Genomic DNA, 21,818 nt, shown 5'->3' with positions numbered 1-21,818 from the left:
TTTGGCAGGAAACCCCCTATTCTTCCACAGACAAGACACTCCAGTCAGGAAGACTCAATAATTAGAGGTGGCATCACCAAAATCAAAATAGTTTAATAATAATAATACATAAATATATATATATATATATATAGGAGTTAAAAGCAGACAAGTTGGGACACACTACACTGCAGATGATTATATCTGTACAGTCATACTACAGAGAAAAAGAAAGACACGGAGAAGAGGTGATCCCTTTACTATTGCAGATTGTTGCTTCCCTCTTCTACATTTGAGTAATTTAGCAGGCGCTCTTATCCAGAGACATAAAAGAGCAATTAGGGTTAAGTGCCTTGCTCAAGGGTACTTCCAACATATTTTTCACCTAGTCTGCTCGGGGATTCAAACCAGCAACCTTTCGGTTATTGGCCCAAAGCTCTTAACCACTAGGCTACATGGCACCCTTCTCTTGTTCCATTTCTGTTACTAGTACCAAAAACTGCAAAAAGAGAGAGTGTGAATCTGCCATGTTGCTGGGGCATAGAGTTACCAGTCAGAACTCTCATCCAAACCTGTGATATTATTAGGTCTCATACAGCAGTCTTTGATAGAAGAGAGATAATCCAAGTAACCATGGCAACACAGAAAGAGAGACAGCCTGTGGGTTTATGAAACCCCACAGTCAACAGCCTGACTGATAGAAGGATGTGATGTCATAATGAGAGTCTTGAGTGATGTCACAAATTGTCTTTTGAGTTTAGGAGAGTAAAAAAAAAATGCCTTGTCCTTCTCCTTCCAGAACCAAGGGGGGGGGGGGGCGATGATGAAGCTGCTGGCTCAGTCCAGACACACAATATCATGCTGTTTGTAGGACTGTGAAACCAGGCTCCCTGTAGGAAAGACACCAAGAATATCACATAGGATACATAGAAGAGATCTCACAATGAACATACTCCTTATCTGTGGTCCTTCTGTAGCTCAGTTGGTAGAGCATGGCTCTTGTAACGCCACGGTAGTGGGTTCGATTCCCGGGACCACCCATATGTAGAATGTATGCACACATGACTGTAAGTCGCTTTGGATAAAAGCGTCTGCTAAATGGCATATATATAGAAACACTCGGGACCTGTCCTTGGCTTGTCTGTCTTACCTTCTTCCCAGGTACAGAAATTATAGTCTATCAATTTCATACTTTTCCCAGAACAGACAGTATGGTCAACATGAAATAAACACAGAATTCAAAGCGGAGGAATTTCAGGTGTATAATCTCTTACCATTACAATTTTTCAATAATGCAATTTGAAAAAAAGATGCTTTTGGAGGTGCATTGAAAAATAAAACGTGATTCAAAAGAAGAAATTCCCTCACTGCTTGCTTGCAAGGTTTCACAAATTTATTTTCATAGCAAACATTTGTAAATTTCTCCTTTTGAATCACTGATGCAATTTGACCCAATAACATTGCATATGTCCCAAGGGACCATGAGTTGTTTTTAACCAACAAAAAACTGAGAAGAACTTTGAACACAGCTTATGACAGCTCAGTTTTGCTCAACTCTCAGTGTCTTGCATTGTGGTCCAGCAGGATGGCTTGACAGTTGTTTTTAAAAAAGCACAGCAAACATCACAGATCTTAGAGCAGAATTGATTTCACAAATATACAAAACACCCAAACACATCCAACATAGACACAAACCTGGATATACCCATCCACCACAGACACACAAGCCCAGGGAAGAGCGAGGCCGGTGCGGAGTGGAGCAGGAAGGGCAAGCAGGAAGTAGACAAACCAGCCGCAGGTCAGGTCAGTATAAAGCCATCTAGCCCCAGGTCAGTCGGCTGGCCATATTGGAAACCAAACCAACAACCAGAAAGCCAGAATCACAACTAACCCAAACCCTCACAGTGGGGAGAATCTCTTGATTTTGTTCGGATTAGTCCCACCACATTTCAAATCTTTCCCAGAATCAGTTCCTAATCAGCAGAGTTAAGGAGGGTGGGTTGTAGGTTGGGGGCCTGGGGATAGTGGGCGGTTTGGGCTCAGTTAAAGGGTCAGTGTGTGTTTGTAGGGTGGGCCTAGCTGGGCCGCGGGAGCAGATGGCTGGTGAAGCATTGTAGCTAGCAGGATCAGCATAGCTCCCCATTGTGGCGTCATATCATATCACATCCTTACCTGCAGCAGGAAGGCCCTTCATCCCTCCTCATCCCACTTCGTCAGGGTAGATAGACCCTGTCCCCCCTGTAGGGTTTGGGCCTGAAGGGGAAGTCTTTCTCTTTACCTTTGGAGCCTTTTGGCCGCCCTGCCGTCTTCTTCTTGGACTTGCTGTCTCCCTTCACCCCCAGTAAGGGGTGCACCTCTGGGATAGGGGGAGAATACACAAGTCAAATAGGTATCCAATCAATGGTTAAAAATGGTTGTGTGTGTGTGTGTTCTTCTGACTCTCACCATCACTGGGCACCCCTTGTAGCTTGATGATGGTGGTGGTATGGCCTTGTTTTTGGGTGGGGCTCCTTCTGAGGATGGCTGGTGCTGCTTCTTGTCCCCGCCCCGTGTGGGAAGAACCATCTTCTGTGGTGGCGGTCTGGTCAGCTGCATCCGGAGGGGGACCAAATGGATTCTCCTCAGGGTCCTCTACCTCTGGAGCGATGGGCAGGTAGAACAAGGCCTTGAAGTCTTCTAGCTCCTCATCACTAACACAGTATTGTGTTGCAATTATATTTCTATTCAATTGCCTTGCCTATTTAAAGCTATAAAAGTATCACCACCACAACACCTGTCTACCTTCATCATCATCACACACACTCACCTGCTGCAAAAAGCCACAATGGGGTCAAGAGGTCACATCCACCTCCTCATCCTCCGCAACATCCGCACCTGGGGCACACACAAATAAGTCCCTGACAAGCTGCAATGTCTCTCCATTTATACACACGTTTGTGTGTGTGTGTGTGTGTGTGTGTGTGTGTGTGTGTGTGTGTGTGTGTGTGTGTGTGTGTGTGTGTGTGTGTGTGTGTGTGTGTGTGTGTGTGTGTGTGTGTGTGTGTGTGTGTGTGTGTGTGTGTGTGTGTGTGTGTGTGTGTGTGTGTGTGTGTGTGTGTGTGTGTGTGTGTGTGTGTGTACCTGTATGTTCAGGTTCACTTTAATCCTCGTCTTTTATATCAAACTCAGACTCTCTCCTCGTACTCCATGTTCTCATCCAGCTCCTTAAAGTCTGGGGCGAACGCACTCCAGTTTTCCTGAACACAAAATCCCAGGATGGAATGAATTAACCAACCCATTCTATTAGATCCACAACATCCATCCTCATCAGTAGACAGTTTTGGTTTATGATTCTGGAATCTTGTGGACTCCTGAATGATTCCTCTTTCAACAGTGCTTCATGAGCGATTCCACGCCAGTATAGCCCCAAAATATTTTTGGTACTCCAGACTGTTCTGGCAATTCTCAACTCTTCATTGGGAGGAAGGATGTTTAAAGGTAGACTCAGCAATATGATGTAGATGCAGAAAGTAAACAGCATAATGGCTCAATTTCCACAAAAACTATGAGGGTTGAAGCACAGGGTTAAAATTCTCTGCTGTCTTGGCACACTGGCTACCACACTGTAAACAGCGTGATGTGAACCCGTGTACATGTGCAGACATTGTGTGTGACTGTGTTAGAGCGAAGTCTTCATCTCACTCATCTCAATATCTGCAGTGCTGCTGGAGGTAACGTCATTTCTCTGGGTCTACCTTTAACATGCTTTTTACATTTGTATCACAAACCATTTTCTTTTATTGTAGAGTAGAATTTGCCATCCATCGAGTTAGACTCAACCATTACTTCCATGGTAATCAACCCAGTGTTCTACTGGCTAACAAGCTTTGCAGTAATGATTCTATATGTCAACTCCCTTAGCCATAGTAATAACAGGCAATACCTGCTCTGCTCCATTTAGAATCACTAGAAGTAGTAAGCAAGGTGAACCCCTCTCACCTCTGCTATTTGTTTTTCTTCATCAATGGAGCCCCTAGCCCAGGCAGTTCGAAAATCAAAAGAAATGACACCAATATCTCTCAAGACTACGAATGACATAATCTCATTATACGCAGACAATATCTTACATTATTTAGATAAAGTATCTCAATCTCTCCTCACACTTTGAAGATTATGAACAAATTCAGCTACATCTCAAAAATTAAATAAATCTAACCAAATCTGCCTTACTTGCCCTCAAGAATGCAACAGAGGACTCCATCTCTACATATGGAATCCAATTGTTTGTCATTTTAAATATTTAGGAATATATACAGTATATTTCCTTCTTTAGATAAAACCATTGCCAAAAACTTAACAGAACATTAACATGTCAGACCTCAATAGAATGGACTAGTCGCAGTCGCTCTCACCGTCAGAATTTCTATTGTGAAATTGAATACATTGCCTCGGTTGAATTTTGTGAGTCTCCCCCTTCCGGCTATTGGGATAAAATCCAGAGCGTATTCAAAATGTATATGAAAAGGTAAGAGATCCCAGACTAAATTAACAAATTTACAGAGAGGGCATTTAGCATTTCACCCCCCAATTTTGAATTGGTTTAGACATGACTCTTCCTCTCCCTGGCTGAGAACAGAGAGAAATATGGTGGCTCTAATTGCCCTGGAAGATGTGGTGTTCATTGATCTCTCTCTTAAACAAATGTAAACTACGCTTTAGCCCTATTATTTATTCACACAATTTCTATTTGCTGCAAAATTGAAAATCAATGCAACTGGGACTGAAATGGCACACCCAGCCTAATATTTAACAATAAAGCCTTGCCCCAATGGTCCAAATGTGGTATCTATACCCGTGGCGATATCATGGATTGTAATGGTTTGAGGAAAGATGATAATGCGGGTGAAGGGGGGCTAGGCGGGGTGGAAGATATGGTTTCTGGGTGGGGAGTGAGGATGCGGGCGGGTGCATGGGGTCCGAGGGGGTTGGAGAGCCATCTTTATTTTCCTTGCATACAGAATATTTCAAAACTGTTCATGCTGTTCTTTGTCTTTGTATGCATTTTTCTTCTTTCGAGTGGCAGCCCTCAGGTACAGGAAAGTATGAAATGCAAATATTATAACTGAATGTATGAAAATATCTGAATGAATATGACTTTGAATAGACGACACCATTCTGTATACATGTGGCCCTTCTTTGGACACTGTGTTAACAAACCTCCAAACGAGCTTCAATGCCATACAACACTTCTTCCATGGCCTCCAACTGCTCTTAAATGCTAGTAAAATGAAATACATGCTCTTCAACCGATCGATTCACCACCCATGCGCCCGACTAGCATCACTATTCTGGATGCTTCCGACTTAGAATATGTGGACAACTATAAATACCTAGATGTCAGACTCATATTAAGCATCTCCAATTCAAAATTCAATCTAGAATTGGCTTCCTATTTCGCAACAAAGCCTCCTTCACTCATGCTGCCAAACATACCCTCGTAAAACTGACTATCCTACCAATCCTTGACTTTGGCCATGTCATTTACAAAATAGCCTCCAACACCCTACTCAGCAAATTGGATGCAGTCTAAGCCCCATATACCACCCACCACTGCGACCTGTATGCTCTCGTTGGCTGGTCCTCGCTCCATATTCATTGCCAAACCCACTGGCTCCAGGTCATCTATAAAAGTATATGCTAGGTAAAGCTCCGCCTTATCTCAGCTCACTGGTCACCATAGCAACACCCACCCGTAGAACACACTTCAGCAGGTATATTTCACTGGTCATCCCCAAAGCCAACACCTCAGTTGACCGCCTTTCCTTCCAGTTCCCTGCTGCCAATGACTGGAACGAATTGCAAAAATCACTGAGGTTGGAGACTTTTTTTCCCTCACTAACTTTAAGCATCAGCTGTCAGAGAAGCTTACCGATCGCTGCACGCAGCCCATCTGTGAATAGCCCATCCAACCAACTACCTACCTCAACCAATATTTGTTTTTCTGCTCTTTTGCACACCAGTACAACATCCTCATCTGTACATCTACCACTCCAGTGTTAATTGCTAAATGGTAATTACTTCGCCACTATGGCCTATTTATTGCCTTACCTCCTTACTTCATTTGCACACACTGTATACTGATTTTTATATTGTGTTATTGACTGTACATTTGTTTATTCCATGTGTAACTCTGTTGTTTTTGTCGCACTGCTTTTGCTTTATCTTGGCCAGGTCGCAGATGTAAATGATAACTTGTTCTCAACTGGCCTACATGGTTAAATAAAGGTGAAATAAAAATAATCAAATAAAAAAAATACCTGTAAATCGCTTCTGAAAAAAACATACTATATAAAAAGTTGTTCACAAAACAAACTAAATAACATTATTTTTTAAATCATGATGAAAGTAGTCCTTTTAGGACCTTCATAGCCCTATGCCTCCTATTTTTTTTTTAAAGACCCTCTGATCCTTGGTACAGACCAAAGAAAGCCTATTAAATGACTAGTGCTGGCTGGCTATGTCATAAACCATCAAAGTTCCAGAGTGGGATTAAAATGGCTGCCATATTGGCCAGGGAGACACCCAAATCAGTCTAACTGGAATGAATGGCAGTCGAGGAATAATCCTGATTTCCTTACTCAGGAAAATAAAAGTAAGGCATGTGATATCAGAAACCTAAACTATGGTCATTTGATCTTAAATCCAGCTTAAACAGATTTTAGACCCCTTCTCTGTATAAATAGCCTAAAATATATGCATACAGACCATAAATGACATGCCTGGTTAAATAAGGTTACATTATTTTTTATAATAATAATAGTCTCCATTTTTGTTTTTCTTGGAAAGTTGTGAGTGCTATTATATGACACAATATCAGTCCATGTGTGTATAAAGGATTCGCGAACCAACTAAAAACGTTTTTATTCTCGAGACAATAAGCAAAACATTTTTTTTTTTATAAAATGGAAATATCAACACTTTATAATAGTGGGCCAAATCCTATCCTCCCTGTTACATAGGCTTATTTATTGGTTTAATTTCCTTACTGGTAAATCAAGTCTGAATGATTTCGAGTTTAGTTTAGCTGTTATGCTAGGTGTTAACAACAACACTAAGTTAGCCAAAATGAGCTTGTAGTGTAGCAATTAGCATGTGTTGCGTGGGTTTAAAGTACTGGGGAAGCAATTTTTCGCCCCCCCAAAATTGTACTTTTATTTTTTATTTAACTAGGCAAGTCAGCTAAGAACAAATCCTTATTTAGAATGACAGCCATACCATTGCCAAACCCAGACGACGCTGGGCCAAATGTGTGCTGCCCTATGGGACTCCCAATCACGGCCGGTTGTGATTCAGCCTGGGTCTGTAGTAGCGCCTTAAACTCGGTCTTAGGCATGCAGTCCTTTATGACAAAGGAATGCATGCCTCATCACAATTGCAGACAAATGTAACCCTACTTTTCCTAATGTTATGACTAGATATGATAGTGATACTTTAGGCTATTGAGCACGTAGTGGCATAGGTTAATAGGCTATATCAGAGTTGTTTCCTTTCTAAAGGAAAAATGTGGCCTTTGATAAACATTTCATGCAATGCTACTACACTTTATATGACTGGAGAAATTAGCCAACTCATTTTTTATAGGACGGTAGCCTAGGCCTATTCTACTGACAACAGATCAATAAAAACGACCTTGTCTTGAATGCAACCACGTAATCTAGGCCTATAAAAAAAGGAATCCTGGCTAAAAGGATTCAGCTTTTGTCAAAAGTAATTTTTGTTCATTTTAGTTAACCTGTTTCCTAATCTAACATAATTCTCCTAATCTGTTACGAAATGTCAAATATGTTCATTTGACAAAAGCTGGATCCTTTCTAGCCATGACCATGAAAAGGGGAGACAAATTATACAATATGACATCCATATAGCTTGGAGGACATTATTGTCCCAAAAAACTCCAGTGGATATCATATATTCATTGTTCAAGCCCGACAATAAATGTCATCTTTATGTGACACTAAACACCTGAATGAATTAAACAGGAAGCAAACTATTAAGAGCCCTGGTGGTATCGGTGACCTGAAGAAGTGATATTCTAACATCAGGTTTGCTTTTCATTTGTTGATGTACTACTGTAGGTTCACCAGTTGACCTTTATCAAGACACCATGTCGACTGGATTCCCACTGTGAAGATGAGCAATGCTACAGCAGCATCTACTTCTACTACTTTGTCCTTTTCCAGATATGAAAGGAGACATCCCTCAAGTATACGAGATGGTTGCTATATGCTGTGCTTTGGTCAATCTGAAAGATTCTGTTGTGCCATTTGAGGAGGGCACCTTCACCTTGTCATGACAAAAGCTCCCTTTAAAACGTATGAATATAGAAAATGTCATTTGGAATTTATAAAAGACTTGGTTTATGATATTATAAACATATTGTTATTTAATAATATTGATGTATGGGTGAAACAAAAAGTATTTTGTCATCTCTCTTTTTCCAAGCACTGTTGAATAAAATGTATTTCTTAAACCACAACTATTTTTTCCCGTTACAATTTAAACACATTTAGCATAGACAATGTAATTGTTGTGGTCGTCTTAGGCAAAAGGTCTTCATTATCACAGTCTTCCTTGGAGAAAAGTATCTGGCATTGAACGTGGTGGTAGTTGTGTGTATGTTATTAGCTAAGGATCCCATCTCCTGCTGTCAGACATTTCCATATTTTTCCATACAAGTATTCCATACAGACACTCAAAGGTCTGTTGAGTAGTACTGTAGTTTGATGGGTTGAGGTTAGGAGTGACAATCAGTTAGGAAGCATAATAGGCTGAGGTGTAGGCTGAGCTAAGGTGGAGGTATATACTGAGCTGGGGTGTAGATATATACTCCCAGGTAGGTGGGGACGGTACTACTATATGTAGTTTGATGGATGAGGTTAGGAGTTACAATTAGTTAGAAAGGATAAGACTGGACTGAGGTGTAGGACGAGATAGATATATACTCACAAGTCTCTGGGGTGGTACTACAATTTTAGGATGGGCAAGGGGAAGCGGAACCTTTGGTCAGTCTCCAGTTCGGAGGTCCCACAGGGTCGACACACTCACCAACTTGTGCCCATCTCGACTCCAACTTCAGACACACAGGGAAACATTTAGGAAGGTTAATATCCAGAACCACAGGCAATACACCCCTTGACAAGGGCTCTGGAATGAAATTATGGTTTGAGAAAATACAAGAACATTTGAGCATATATAAACATGGTTTGCGGATTCTGAATGGTGTGCTTGCTGGTGGTTTTACTTTCTTGTGGCCATAGTTTGTTTTCAGACTGGATGGATGTGAGCACTGATAATCTTGGCGATGCCCCGTGTCATGAAGTCCGAAAGTACGATGCGTCCGTCGTTGCACCCCACTGCCAGAAGCGTGCCCCAGCAGTTAAAAGTGCACGTGAGAGCCATACTGATGCAGTCCAGAGTGCCATCTGCCTCCTGCCAACGAGACATCAACCATGTCAAGACACACACAAACACACATATATATTTGTATATCGATTTTCTACTTAGCCAAATTGTGCTCGAACCTCCTGTGCATAGCTAAAGCTTGTGATCTAGCAGATAGTCCATACGGTAAAAATAACCAACCTTCAAGGGATAACCCACTCCCAAAAATAAAAATCATGAGACTCCTGTCAATTTGGTGAAAGCATATGATCAATAAAAAATGTCCCCATTATTTAACTTATAAGTGGTCCATCTGTGAAATTAGAAAATCGTGTGGGAACGTGTCATAGCTAGCTAAAGTTACATGGTTCTCGTCAATGGAGATAAGGAATAATTGCATCACATTTCATAACACTTTTAAAACAATTACCTGCACTCCAAATCAGCCAATAACTGGTATGGACATACTTGTCTAGAACACATCCATCTATTTATATCGTCATGACAATGTATATATTTCGCTTAGAAGTGCTCAACAGTGTACCAAATTATTCAACTCAGTTTCTCCTTAAGTACCATCGTCACGCAATGAGCCCTGTGTCTGTGTCGGAAACGTGGGAAAGGGCCGTTGTTGCCACAGACATGTACTCTTGCACTCACTCTGGGTAGAGAACTGCAAATTGAACTTGGTGAGATAAACTCCTGAATTGATAGTGCAGTTTGTTACCGCGACGTTACAGCTAGCTAGTTACTTCACATGCTGAAATTGCCATTGCTATTATTGTGTAGCTACCTCATAGGAATGAGTGGTTTGGGGTGGATTATACCTTTACGAGAGATGTGTTGACAAGTTACAGGTAACATTAGAACAAGAATGGCCTACTTCCAGATAGTTCTGCCCGAACGACTCTGTAGTACAACACAGAGAATATGGTTAGCCGATTCATGTACTGTGATGCCTAGGTTTGCCCATTCAGACGGTAACACTAGCGTATTACGCCACGATCATACTTTATTTCCAATGGAACGCTGCGTTTGCCTTGCAGCATTGCGTTGTCTGGTTGCATACCTTGGATTTATCGAACGTATGTATCAAACTGTATGTGTAGACGGCTTGGCAGAAATGGTAGGTGAATGTTGAACTTTTGTTACACATATCAAGATGATGCCGAGTACCATTGTGTATTAGTTAAGTTCCAAAGGTTTCTAAAACCGTATCGCAAGCCATTATGCTAAAACGACAGATTCAATATCACTGACTGGAATAAGCCAGCACAATCCGCAGGCTGCAGAAAGTCAAAAGACTATCAAGCTACTGTTTTTCCTTCTAACGGCATTGTCAGTTCCTCACATACGCAGATCGTTCATTCATTGGCTAACGTAAAGCCGTTTCCTGCCATTTGCTGTATGATTTCACCTTGTGCCTCAATGTACGATTAACACTAGCGATATTTAGTTTAACTATTTAACTATTCATTGCTTATTGTTTGAGGGCTAGTAGCGAACAAGCTAACGTTCGTTACGTACTAACGTTAGCTAGTATTGTTGCCTGATTACGGTATCCTCATTTACGTGCGCTTTTGCTCATTACCGAGCAACTCTAAATTCATCGCTGAACAATTTTGATACCACGTTTATCAAAATAAACAGTCAAGTTGATGTATTTTTTAATATATTTTTTTCATGTTTTTTTTTATTAACAACAAATCAATACATAAAGCACATGAGGGAACACAAGCATACATAGATGACAAACAATGGACAACCGAGCTAGGGGGTACAATATCACATTACAATTATGTTTCAGTATGATATGTTAGATAACACAAGGACATGCATATACTTACAATTCTAACAGCTTTTCTGTTAGTAGAGCATTTAACCGTCTTAAAATACAGTTCAATTTATTTTTGTAGGATACGAAAATGTGGTTTTCTGTTTGTAAATTTACATTTGTATATATGAAATTTGGCCAAAAGAATAATGAAATTAATTACATAAAAATGATTCCGCTTATTTCTATTGTATGTAAAGAATCCAAACAGTACATCTCTCCATAATAGTGTAAAATCTTCATAAATGTGTTCAATTATAAACCTACTGATGTCTTGCCACAGTTTTCTTACATGCATACAATGCCAAAAAAGATGCACAACTGTTTCTGGGTGGTCGTTACAACATTTACATTTACATTTAAGTCATTTAGCAGACGCTCTTATCCAGAGCGACTTACAAATTGGTGCATTCACCTTATGACAGTGGAACAGTCACTTTACAATAGTGCATCTAAATCTTAAAGGGGGGGGGGGTGAGAGGGAATACTTATCCTATCCTAGGTATTCTTTAAAGAGGTGGGGTTTCAGGTGTCTCCGGAAGGTGGTGATTGACTCCGCTGTCCTGGCGTCGTGAGGGAGTTTGTTCCACCATTGGGGGGGCCAGAGCAGCGAACAGTTTTGACTGGGCTGAGCGGGAGCTGTACTTCCTCAGTGGTAGGGAGGCGAGCAGGCCAGAGGTGGATGAACGCAGTGCCCTTGTTTGGGTGTAGGGCCTGATCAGAGCCTGGAGGTACTGAGGTGCCGTTCCCCTCACAGCTCTGTAGGCAAGCACCATGGTCTTGTAGCGGATGCGAGCTTCAACTGGAAGCCAGTGGAGAGAACGGAGGAGCGAGGTGACGTGAGAGAACTTGGGAAGGTTGAACACCAGACGGGCTGCGGCGTTCTGGATGAGTTGAAGGGGTTTAATGGCACAGGCAGGGAGCCCAGCCAACAGCGAGTTGCAGTAATCCAGACGGGAGATGACAAGTGCCTGGATTAGGACCTGCGCCGCTTCCTGTGTGAGGCAGGGTCGTACTCTGCGGATGTTGTAGAGCATGAACCTACAGGAACGGGCCACCGCCTTGATGTTGGTTGAGAACGACAGGGTGTTGTCCAGGATCACACAAAAGGAGCAATTTGAGTTGATGTTTTCCTTAAACTTCTTCATATAGTGGTTGGCAGGATAATATTTATGAATAATTTTAAAGGAAACTTCCTTAATTTTGTTAACAAGTAGGTATGTTTGTGGCAACATCCAAACTTTTTTCCAACAGATATTATCAATAAATCCATTCCAATAAGGCATGACATAAGGTATAGATACAACATCCTGCTGAAACAAGGATCGTATCGCTCTGTTGTTGAATGGACCAAAAGAGAAACAAATCTTTACTACTGATGAGTCAACAGGGTCAATAGAAGGTAGGCTCTGAGGGTCAGGTCTTGACATGTTCCTGAATAACATAGCAACACCTGAGGGAATGGCATCTAAAACAATTGCAAAATCTTTAGGTGTTACAGGGACCTTGTAAAGTGATAAGAATTCTTTATAACTGAGTAAAAGACCCTCTGCATTTACCAGTTGGCTCACCAATAGGATATTATTTCTGAACCAATATTCTAAAAACAGAGAGGTATTTTTATACAATATGTCCCGATTATTCCATATATAATATCTGTGTGGAGAAAAATTGTGTTTGTGCTGCCATCCTGTTAGAAGGTAACAGATTATTTTATTACAATGGTTAAATTGGATTTTCATTGTGTTCAATGGTGTTATTTGCCCCCTAGTGGCGCTTTCTAGTACTTAGAAAGACAACGCAAACGGGAAGTTCAGAATTTGTTTTGCACGCATAGAAGCAGCTACAAACAACGCTACGGTGCAGGTCTTTCAATGTAGTTATTTCTTGTCACGCTTCAGCCTTGGAAAAATATTTGTTTGTAAGTTCGATTCAAGCATTTAGCTAATGATGATAATCTTGTTATTGATAGAGTTTCTTACATATCAATGTTGGTTGCATTTACTCACAAATTGCAATGCCTTTTGTATCCAATTTGTAAGGATAATGAAAAATGTAATTGTGTATGTCGTTAGCTGTATTACTTTGCTCATGCGTCATGCAAACGAATTGTAAAATATACAATACTGTAGTTTTGTTACTGTTTTTAGTGTAATATGCTTTGTTATTCTACATAGATGGTTATACATTATTAGAGTAATGAAAGGAGCAATTACCATATGGTTAACAATATGGTTTGGCATCATGCCAGATGCATGCTACCTTAGCGCGTGCTTTGTATTTATGCAACTTCAAATGTTTAATGTACATCTACAGTATGTCGGTGTGAATTGAACACTAAAGTATATTCTTTTCTGTATTTTGCAGTTTCACAACATAAACGTTTCAATATATTCATTCAAGAAAAGTCACGCCTTGGGAGTTTTATTGAAGACTTAGTTGTTCGCTATCTGTCTAGTTTTGCATGGGAACGCAACTCAAGGGCAGAATAGTGTTTATAAATTAAGGACCATGACAAGAAAACCTGCCGATGAAAAGCAGAAAGTTTCACTGGAACTTTGTCAATATTATAATTGCAAAACAACATGAAGTTAAGGCCACCAAAAGTAGAGAAGACATGATGAGGAATAACATTCCAGATAGAAGTGGGTCTTCTTAAGAATTGTTTTATCCAATTGATCTTGAAAGTATTATTTAAAGTAGTAAAATCCAGAAAATTCAGTCCACCATTCTCATAAGTGTTCATTACAACAGTTTTCCTAATGTAATGGGTACGGTTTCTACAAAGAAAGACCAGATGCTTTTCAACTATCTCCTTGCTTATTTTACGGTCAAGATATAAAGATAGAGCACCATATATTAGTCTAGAGATAACTTCAGCCTTGGTAGTCAAGTTGATATATTCAAAACACTACTTTGTAGCTCTGCCGTTAAAAAGACCGCGACTGGTGCCTACCTAACGAAAGACCCCAAACAAAGCGATGCTGAAACTGCCCAAACAAAAATCAATGAGGAATGGATTCACTTGTCGATACGGGGGTGTTTTCGTTTAACTATTGTTACTTAGATTTATGTACGCATGATTTAATCTACTTAAAGACCGACACAGTTGCGCTTGTGCCCATGTATTTAACAAGCCATCACGCTAGTTTGAGCCATCAATGCTTCCAGTGGACTCAAAAATTCTACCACCAGTGATCATCCGGGTCTCTCCCAAAGTAACCAATCACATGTTACACATAAAACCGGGCGGTGATTCGGATGATCGAAATATAGGTATTAGATGTCAAATAAAAATGCAAAACTCATAATGAAAACTTCACCAAAACAATATCATATTTAGTGCACCAAAAGCCTCTAAATATTGCACAAAGTGTTCTGGAGCCATGCCACAGAAACGTGAGTTCATGCCCACTGCGGAACTTGGGACAATTGGATACGTCTTTTTTCTAGGTCGCTTGTTGGGACGTGTCGCTGGGAGAATATATATTTCTAACTAGACAGTAAATGTACTGTGGTTTGAAACTGATATCCTATCTATTAATATATTTTCTATATCATGTGTTATTCACTGGAACATTGAGCATGCGCTGTAGCCAGAACAGTTATGAAACTGCCAGTTAATTAACAAAAAAGTGATATTTCCTTGGATTAGGTATAGAATGTGTGTTTAAGTGTCTTGAGTTTTCTGAACAATTTGTGTGCAGGTATGCAATGTATAAAATGCGAAAGATGCTGTGGTCAGATGCTGTAACAGTCTGTTATGGTCACCAGATTGACCTACATTGTGAAGTGTTCTAAACGGCCCTGTATCTGTGTGATATAACATCTGTTTATTCAAAAATCGAGAAACTAAATTTATTGCATTTTCTTCATGCCTGCTGATAAAAACTAAAGCAATATTTTGTTATTTTTGGAATAAAATATTTTAGTTTGATTTGTCTCCAAAAATGTTTTTTTGTTGTTGTAATTATTATTTTTAGTGAGTAGAAGGAAACTAAACTATTTTGGATGGCCATATTTGTTTCAGTCCCATTTGACAGTATACATCATATACATATTATATACATGTCACAGAAATATGAAAATAATGTCATGGTAGAGTTGAAGACAAATGGAAGTGCTGTGAGCATTGCAAGCATTTTACATTATTTCTGACTAAAGTATTTTTGTAGGCACTAACTCTGCCATGTCTCCTTGGCCAAAGCCAACAGGGAAGTGAATGTGGTTATTGTAGGGTTTTTGGATAACTGCCGAAAATAAGGTATGTGGTCAACACAGGCTTAAGAGATCTAAAGTTTAGCTCTATGTGATAATCTTCATCAGCTAATGTCACTTTTTTATGCATTTACATAATCTAAACAATAATAAAGTACATAAATGTTTCATAATTCATAAAGGTAATGTTAACTGACTGATATAACAAAATGTATAAAATCTCCTAAACCTGTGTTAACTAATCTCAGACCTTATTTTCAGAATTTGTTCCAAAAGCCCATTCTTCCCCATTAATTTCACTCATAGAAATGGCAGAATGAAACAGAGGTAACTAATTTCCATTTTTTTTTGGACTACAAGATGGAAAGCTCTATTCCAGTGTGGTTAATTACCAGTTCTCTATACTACATGTCTTTAAAGATGTAGTATAACTTGCACCCCAAAAAATCGAACTTGCATTTTTTTGGTGTTTTTTTTAAGGTGACCTGTTCTCTATAGCAGGGTTTCCCGAAAACTTGGTCCTGGTTGGCACGTTTCGTTTTTCTCCCCTAGTACTACACAGCTGATTCAAACAACCAACTCATTATCAAGTGTTGATGATTTGAATCAGCTGTGTGGTGCTAGGGCTAAAAACAAAATGTGCACCCGTGGGGGCAGGACCGAGTTTGGGAAAACCTGCACTATGGCACATACGGGGCTTCTAAACATAACATAAATCCCTATTTTTTTTTCAGTCCCTGTTTCAAATATGTCCAAGAACTCCATCCACTGGTTCCGGAAAGGACTGCGTCTCCCTGACAACCCGGCTCTGCTGGAGGCGGTGCGTGATTCAGACACGGTGCGCTGTGTCTACTTCCTGGACCCCTGGTTCGCTGGCTCCTCCAACCTGGGGGTCAACCAGTGGAGGTGAGGCACAGCTAACTTATCTATTCATCTATCAACCAACCAATCAATAAGGTTATATTGTCCCAGTAGACATAAAGAACAAATTCTTATTTTCAATGATGGTCTAGGGTTAACTGACTGTTCAGGGGCAGAAAGACCTTGTCAGCTTGGGGGTTTGAACTTGCAACCTTCCGATTACTAGTCCAACGCTCTAACCACTAGGCTAGGCTGCCGCCCCGTGTTATAGACACAGACAATATTTTCACTTTCTGTACAAATTATTAAATCCTCTCTGGGGAATTTTGTCTGGCATCCAAAACCAACAAGGGTAGAGCCAAGGCCTGTAAAATGGCATCTTCCAGGCAGGGAGATAGGTTAGTGGGCCAATAGAGAGTTAAGTTTCCTGAGTTCGTGGTTGCTACTGGGATGACCAACTTTACAGCAGGCTGTGCTGCGGTGGAGCGGCCTAGCTGGATCTTTAAACAGCAGCAGGAAGCAGCAGTGGCCCTCAGATCTGTAGCTGGATTAGCCATCTTTTAAATTGAGGAATAAGTCCATTTGTCCACACCTATACTTTTTTCTATTTTTTATTTGATTTGATCTGTAAAACTTTTGTGAATCGACAGGCAGATAGACCAGATAACCTGCTATATCCACAGCTTGTTTATTGCCTTCAAAGGTGTTCAGGTGTTAACTCTGCACAAAAACACTAGACACACACACCATGTACCACCTGCTGCTCTCCTCTCAGGGGGCTGTTCTGTGGCAGCAGGATCAGAGTTTTCTGTCAATCAGTCATTTGGGATCCCACACTGATCACTGAACCATGTAACCGTTGCACAGTTTCATTCCAAATATTACTGCTGCAACAGTAAGGACAGAATCTGTGCCTCAATGACCATAAATGCTTGAAAGGTACATGCGAAAAGGCAAATGTTTTTGTGAAATCATGCAGGTTGTGAAGGTGTGAGTGGCCTCTGTGTGCTAGGCTGTTTCTGTTGTAGACTGCTCTCTCTTGTGGTGGCCTACAGTCATGCAGGTTGTGAAGGTGTGAGTGGCCTCTGTGTGCTAGGCTGTTTCTGTTGTAGACTGCTCTCTCTTGTGGTGGCCTACAGTCATGCAGGTTGTGAAGGTGTGAGTGGCCTCTGTGTGCTAGGCTGTTTCTGTTGTAGACTGCTCTCTCTTGTGGTGGCCTACAGTCATGCAGGTTGTGAAGGTGTGACTGTAGACTGCTCTCTCTTGTGGTGGCCTACAGTCATGCAGGTTGTGAAGGTGTGACTGTAGACTGCTCTCTCTTGTAGTGGCCAACAGTCATGCAGGTTGTGAAGGTGTGACTGTAGACTGCTCTCTCTTGTGGTGGGTTGTGAAGGTGTGACTGTAGACTGCTCTCTCTTGTGGTGGCCTACAGTCATGCAGGTTGTGAAGGTGTGACTGTAGACTGCTCTCTCTTGTGGTGGCCTACAGTCATGCAGGTTGTGAAGGTGTGACTGTAGACTGCTCTCTCTTGTGGTGGCCTACAGTCATGCAGGTTGTGCCAGAAACCTGCACTGTTATACTGTATATACGATCACCATCTTAATATTAATTCTGGTCAAAGCGCGTCAGTCTGCTTCTTGGAAAGTAATTTTGAGTTTTTATTTATATCCTGGCCCACAACCACGTTCTTCATTCTTCATTCAATCATACATGGTGTCAGGTTTAACTCACAAACATGAGTCTCTTCACACTGTGAGAATGCCCTTAAAGCAGTGTCCTCTCCTGCATGGCCATATAGTGACGGTTGTCCTCCCACTCCTGTGTTTCAGGTTCCTGCTGCAGTGTCTGGAAGATCTAGACACAAGCCTCCGGAAGCTCAACTCCCGTCTGTTTGTGATCCGAGGTCAGCCGGCCAACATCTTCCCCCGACTCTTTAAGGTGAGACCCCATCACCCCTACAGTCTTCCGCTCACCCATACGCTCTCCCCTCACCCATACGCTCTCCCCTCACCCATACGCTCTCCCCTCACCCATACGCTCTCCCCTCACCCAAACCCTCAACCCAGAGACAGCAAATACAGTTGAAGTCGGGAGTTTACATACACCTTAGCCAAATACATTTACACTCAGTTTTTCACAATTCCTGACATTTAATCCTAGTAAAAATGATCTGTCTTAGGTCAGTTAGGATCACCACTTTATTTTAAGAATGTGAAATGTCAGAATAACAGTAGAGAGAATTATTTATTTCAACTTTTATTTCTTTCATCACATTCCCAGTGCGTCAGAAGTTTACATACACCCAATTAGTATTTGGTCGCATTGTCTTTAAATTGTTTAACTTGGGTCAAACGTTTCGGGTAGCCTTCCACAAGTTTCCTAAAATACATTGGGTGAATTTTGGCCCATTCCTCCTGACAGAGCTGGTGTAACTGAGTCAGGTTTATAGGCTTCCTTGCTCACACACACTTTTTCAGTTCTGTCCACACATTTTCTAAAGGATTGAGGTCAGGGCTTTGTGATGGCCACTCCAATACCTTGACTTTGTCGTCCTTAAGTCATTTTGCCACACCTTTGGAAGTATGCTTTGGGTCCATTTGGAAGACACATTTGCAACCAAGCTTTATTCCTGACTGATGTCTTGAGATGTTACTTCAATATATCCACATAATTTTCCTACCTCATGATGCCATCTATTTTGTGAAGTGCACCAGTCCCTCCTACAGCAAAGCACCCCCACAACATGATGCCTCCACCCCCGTGCTTCACGGTTGGGACGGTGTTCTTCGGCTTGCAAGCATCCTCCTTTTCCTTCCAAACAAAACAATGCTCATTATTGCCAAACAGTTCTATTTTTGTTTCATCAGACCAGTGGACATTTCACCAAAAAGTACAATCTTTGTCCCCATGTGCAGTTGAAAACTGCAGTCTGGCTTTTTTATGGCGGTTTTGGAGTAGTGGATTCTTCCTTGCTGAGCGGCCTTTCAGGTTATGTTGATATAGGACTCATTTTATTGTGGATATAGATACTTTTGTACCTGTTTCCTCCAGCATCTTCCCAAGGTCCTTTGCTGTTGCTCTGGGATTGATTTGCACCTTTCGCACCAAAGTACGTTCATCTCTAGGAGACAGAATGCGTCTCCTTCCTGAGCGGCATGACGGCTGCGTGGTCCCATGGTGTACTATTGTTTGTACAGATGAACGTGGTACCTTCAGGCATTTGGAAATTGCTTCCAAGGATGAACCAGACTTGTGGAGGTCTACTATTATTTTTCTGGGGTCTTAGCTGATTTTTATTTATTTTTTCATGATGTCAAGCAAAGAGGCACTGAGTTTGAAGGTAGGCCTTGAAATACATCCACAGGTACTCCTCCAATAGGCTAATTGACATCATTTGAGTCAATCAAAAGCTTCTAAAGCCATGACATCATCTTCTGGAATTTTCCAAGCTGTTTAAAGGCCCAGTCAACTTAGTGTATTTAAACTTCTGACCTACTGGAGTTGTGATACAGTGAATTATAAGTGAAATAAACTGTCTGTGAACAATTGTTGGAAAAATGACTTGTCATGCACAAAGTAGATGCCCTAACCGACTTGCCAAAACTATAGTTTGTTAACAAGAAATTTGTGGAGTGGTTGAAAAACAAGTTTTAATGACTCCTACCTAAGTCTATGTAAACTTCAGACTTCAACTATATCCATCTTACTGTATCAGTGTTTGCTGTGTCCTCTCCTCTCAGGACTGGAACATCTCTCAGCTGACGTTTGAGTGTGACTCAGAGCCATTTGGAAAGGAGAGGGATGCAGCCATTAAGAAGCTGGCCACAGAGGCTGGAGTGGAGGTGGTCAGCAGGACCTCACACACACTCTACGACCTGGACAAGTGAGTGGGACACCCGGATGACATTTTCACATGGAGGCCTGGATTAAACCGAGCCCTGAATTGAAACCCTCTCCTCCTCTTCTCTCTGTAGGATCATGGTGGGGGTCACCCTCCTCTCACCTTCAAGCATTTCCAGATGTTGGTGGGCTCCATGCTGCCCCCGGACTCCCCAGTAGAGGCTCTGTCCCAGGCCAGCATGGGTCGATGTGTCACCCCCGTCTTAGACAACCCCTACTGGAGGACTTGGGTAAGACACTTCACAATTGTTCCCATTGAAATCCATACTTGTGAAAAACACATTTTCTTAATACTTTTACCACAAGTGGCTTAACATGCTGTGTGCCTGTTTCCCTCCCCAGGCTTTGACACTGACAGCTTGGTTCCAGCTGTGTGGCCTGGAGGAGAGAGTGAAGCTCTCACCAGCGTAGAAAAACAACTTAGACCTGACCTCTCCACAGTACGTCACACACACACACAGCGTCCCAGGAACACCGCCAGCCCCCTGCTCCCCAGTACTCTGGGTCTCAGCCCCTACCTCCGCTTTGGATGTCTGTCCTGTCGACTCTTCTACAGCAAACTGGCAGAACTGTACAAGGAGGTAGTGTACATGCACACACAGCTATCCATACTGAACACTAACCCCAACTCACAATGATCACAACTATCACGCAAGGTTGTTTCTATTTTTTGCGTGTGTTATATTTCTCTTCTCTGTCCTCACCTCAGGTGAAGATGAACAACAGTCCTCCCATCTCCCTCTACGACAAGCTGCTGTGGCGTGAGTTCTTCTATACTGCTGCCACTAACAACCCTCGTTTCGACAAGATGGAGGGCAACCCCATCTGAATCCGCATCCCCTGGGACCGCAACGCAGAGGCGCTGGCCAAGTGGGCCGAGGCCAAGACGGGCATCCCCTGGATCGACGCCATCATGACCCAGCTGAGGCAGGAAGGATGGATCCACCACCTGGCCAGACACTCTGTGGCCTGCTTCCTCACCAGAGGAGACCTGTGGATCAGCTGGGAGGAGGGAATGAAGGTAATGAGGAGGAGGAGGGTGGAAGGAGGGATATAAGGGTTGTAGGAGAGAAGACATGTAGATTAGCTGGGAGGAGGGGATGAAGGTAATGAGGAGGAGGAGGGTGGAAGGAGGGATATAAGGGTTGGATGAGAGAAGACATGTAGATTAGCTGGGAGGAGGGGATGAAGGTAATGAGGAGGAGGAGGGTGGAAGGAGGGATATAAGGGTTGGATGAGAGAAGACATGAAGATTAGCTGGGAGGAGGGGATGAAGCAAATGAGGAGGAGGAGTGTGGAAGGAGGGATATAAGGGTTGGATGAGAGAAGACATGTAGATTAGCTGGGAGGAGGGGATGAAGCAAATGAGGAGGAGGAGTGTGGAAGGAGGGATATAAGGGTTGGATGAGAGAAGACATGTAGATTAGCTGGGAGGAGGGGATGAAGCAAATGAGGAGGAGGAGTGTGGAAGGAGGGATATAAGGGTTGGATGAGAGAAGACATGTAGATTAGCTGGGAGGAGGGGATGAAGGTAATGAGGAGGAGGAGGAGGGTGGAAGGAGGGATATAAGGGTTGTAGGAGAGAAGACATGTAGATTAGCTGGGA

At 41.9% G+C, this 21,818-nt stretch overlaps 2 pseudogenes; one reads left to right on the top strand and one right to left on the bottom strand.

Annotated features, from left to right (window-relative positions):
• Window positions 1–139: 139 nt before the first annotated feature.
• Window positions 140–9,462, bottom strand: LOC124016585 (annotated as a pseudogene).
• A 687-nt stretch (window positions 9,463–10,149) lies between these two features.
• The window catches only part of LOC124028857, a 20,494-nt pseudogene continuing 8,825 nt past the window's right edge, over window positions 10,150–21,818 (top strand).

The sequence above is a fragment of the Oncorhynchus gorbuscha genome, linkage group LG03 (genome assembly GCF_021184085.1).
Source record: "Oncorhynchus gorbuscha isolate QuinsamMale2020 ecotype Even-year linkage group LG03, OgorEven_v1.0, whole genome shotgun sequence".
In the NCBI taxonomy this organism is placed as follows: domain Eukaryota; kingdom Metazoa; phylum Chordata; class Actinopteri; order Salmoniformes; family Salmonidae; genus Oncorhynchus; species Oncorhynchus gorbuscha.
This window is presented reverse-complemented; position numbering and strand designations above follow the sequence as displayed.